This window comes from Buceros rhinoceros, unplaced genomic scaffold, assembly GCF_000710305.1.
Source record: "Buceros rhinoceros silvestris isolate BGI_N320 unplaced genomic scaffold, ASM71030v1 scaffold16432, whole genome shotgun sequence".
Taxonomy (NCBI): Eukaryota; Metazoa; Chordata; class Aves; order Bucerotiformes; family Bucerotidae; genus Buceros; species Buceros rhinoceros.
The window spans coordinates 2,211-5,093 of record NW_010398454.1 but is presented as its reverse complement, the minus strand read 5'-3'; the positions used below and the strand labels follow the sequence as shown (position 1 = coordinate 5,093).

Sequence of the window (2,883 nt, the reverse complement as noted above, 5' to 3'; positions counted from 1 at the left end):
TCCCTGCAGCACATCCCGTGTGTCTCTTGAATTCAGCAGAATGATGAACTACATGCAATTATAATTTGCCTTAGGAAGTTATTGTTAAACTTCTCTTGCTCAGGTTCAAGATTCTGGCCTTCTTAAAGAGAACCATCAAGTTCTGCAGTTGCAAGGATCAAGTTTTGGGGTGAAAGGAGGCAGGTCTCCCCAGTGTCCTCTCCTTCGGCAATGCTGACAGAAGCAGGGCTTGGCATGGTGTCTTTAGCTGTGTCACTTGAACACATGTAAGTCCCTCTGTTATGTCTCCTCGTGATTGGTCCCATCACAAAACCACAGAGAGCATGAATGGAAGTGATTGAGAGATGCTGAGCAAGCCTCATTGGTAGAAGACCTAACACCAGAAGCCTTTGCATCCAACCTTGGTTTTGGAGCACTGGCCTTGGTTTCTGCTACCAAGTACCACCTCTGTGCTGGCAGAGGCTGGGATGTGTTTATCTGAGGGAGACGTTACTCCCAAGGGTAACCACAGTGCTGTGCTGAGCACTCCCAGGGCCACAGGGTGTAAAGTCCTGCAGGCTGCAGAAAAACAGGAACAGAAAGCTTCTGCTTCTTAACCAGGGCTCCAGCTACCAGGGTCTGCATGAAAGACCATCACTTCTACTTATTCCTCCCTTGGAGAGCTGAAAAGAAAAGTATAACCCCCATTCGGGTCTAAGGAAGTAAGGTAATAGGCTGATCTCATCCTGAAATGCAAGTTTTGAAATGGATCCAACATTAAAAGCATCTGGGAAGAGGCTCTTAAAGGTGCTTTTAATGACTATGCATGGATAGCAAATGAAACAGAAAACACAGCAGCTGAAATCTGAGCGCTCAGTCAGACCCAGGCTGGCTCCCCTCCACCAGCCCCCACAGCGGACAGATGTGGGCAAAGGGCTGCCGAGGGATGACAGCCCCCCTGCACCCACAGGGCAGAGACCCTGCTCTCCTCTGCTTCCCACCAGCTGTTGCCATAGAAGTTGGTTTGGCCAGCTCAGGTCTGGCACTCTGGGTTTTAAGGAAGTTGTGCAGTGAAACTGAACAGCTCTATACAACTTTTCCTGGTATTTTACCGTAATTTCTACCGAGTGATTTGGACAAGCAGAGGCTAATACCTGAGAATGCTTTAAAACAAAGCAATGTATTCCCAGAAGACCAACCCAAAGCAGGACAAATATATTTGAGATACTAAATGGACCTGAATCAAAACTGGCAATTAATCACTTTAAATCAACAGAATACGAAATGACAGTGCTCTCCCTGAATACACCTCTCCTCTGAGGCGCATGTGAACTTTGTATTCAGCATGCATCCAGAGCATTGCCACTTTCCTCACTGGCTCAAAGGACTGTTGGGGTCTGGGGAGGTCAGCAGCATTTAATCAGCAAACGATTAAATTTGCAAAACAGAAATTCTTCAAGCCATACTGTCCGAGGTGAAAGTTGAGCCATGAACAACCTAGCCACAATGGGAGCGACTTCTGGGTACAAGTGGTTAAACCCAGTCACAACCGGCAAACAGGAGAACCTACTTTATTTAACTGCAGTTTTAAAGTCTAACTGGCAGTGTAACAAAGCCCTGAACTGGCCCATCTTCATGCTTATGTTGCCAAAGGTCTGCCTGTTCAGTCCAGCGCAGCAAAACTGGGGCCACTATAGCAGACAGACAAGCCCTTGGAAATCCCCTCCAGATTTCCCAGCTATTTTGAGGGTGCCAGTTATTTAATACGCCACAGATCTGTCCAGAGCAGGGCATCAGCAGAGCTCAGGAGGGTTCAGGGCAATTTGAAACAGCCCTGAGCATGTGTGGAAAAGCCTTTCACATCCGGCAGCTCAGCTACTCCTTGCACCACATCTGAGTGGAGCAGATCTGTTTGCCACAGCAGCCAAGCAACCGCATACCTCAGGGAATAGTCATCCATGCCACCAGTCCCCTGAACAAGGCTTGGTTATGTACGTGGGTTTAGTTAGTTATGGCTTTGGGGCAACTAAAAAGATCCGTGCGTGGCCCCTGTGCGGGATCTGTATCTGGGATATGTTTGGTGTCTTAAACGCGACTCAAAATGATCAACGTCCTGTCTGGCTCATCTGGTTGTGAAGCCAACACGAGTTGGCAAAGAAGAGAATTATAGAATCATAGAATGGTTGAGGCTGGAAGGGACCTTAAAGATAATCTAATTCCAACCCCCTGGCCATAGACAGGGACACCTTCCACTAGACTAAGTTGCTAAAAGCCCATGCAACCTGGCCTTGAGAGAAGGTGCCCCCAGGCGCTGAGAGCAGCACGGACCTGCTCAGCATCACAGGGACAGCTGCAGTGGCCATGCTCTAACTTTCACAGGAGCAGAGAGGGGACAGCAGAGCCTGCCCCAGGACAGAGCAGTGGGGCTCTGCTGCCTCCAGCACCAATGTTGGGTTACATCCTGGGACAATCTGTGGCATGTTATATTGCCGCTTTCTTTATTTGTGAGCCATCGACCACCTCTTTCCACCATGCATTTTGCAGCAGCCTGTGTATGCTGTTCTCTGGGCATCACAAGAATAATAGAATGTTTTGGGTTGGAAGAGACCTTTAAAGGTCATCTAGCGCAATTCCCGTGCAGTGAGCAGGGACACCATCAATTAGATCAGGTTGCTCACCCAGTTTGATCACACCTGGAATGTTTCCAGGGATGGGGCTTCTACCACCAACCTGGGCAACCCGTGCCAGTGTTTCACCACCCTCATTGTAAAAAATTTCTTCCTTATATCTAGTCTAACTCTCTTCTCTTTTAGTTTAAAACCACCACTCCTTGTCCTGACACAACAGGCCCCGCTAAAAAGACTGTCCCCATCTTTCTTACAGGACCCCATTAAGTATTGCAAG

The 2,883-nt window shown here is 48.3% G+C and overlaps 1 protein-coding gene across 1 annotated transcript in view; it reads right to left on the bottom strand.

Moving 5' to 3' along the window:
• LOC104489002 (cytochrome P450 4B1-like) overlaps positions 1-2,883 on the bottom strand; it is a 12,585-nt gene that overhangs the window by 9,044 nt on the left and 658 nt on the right.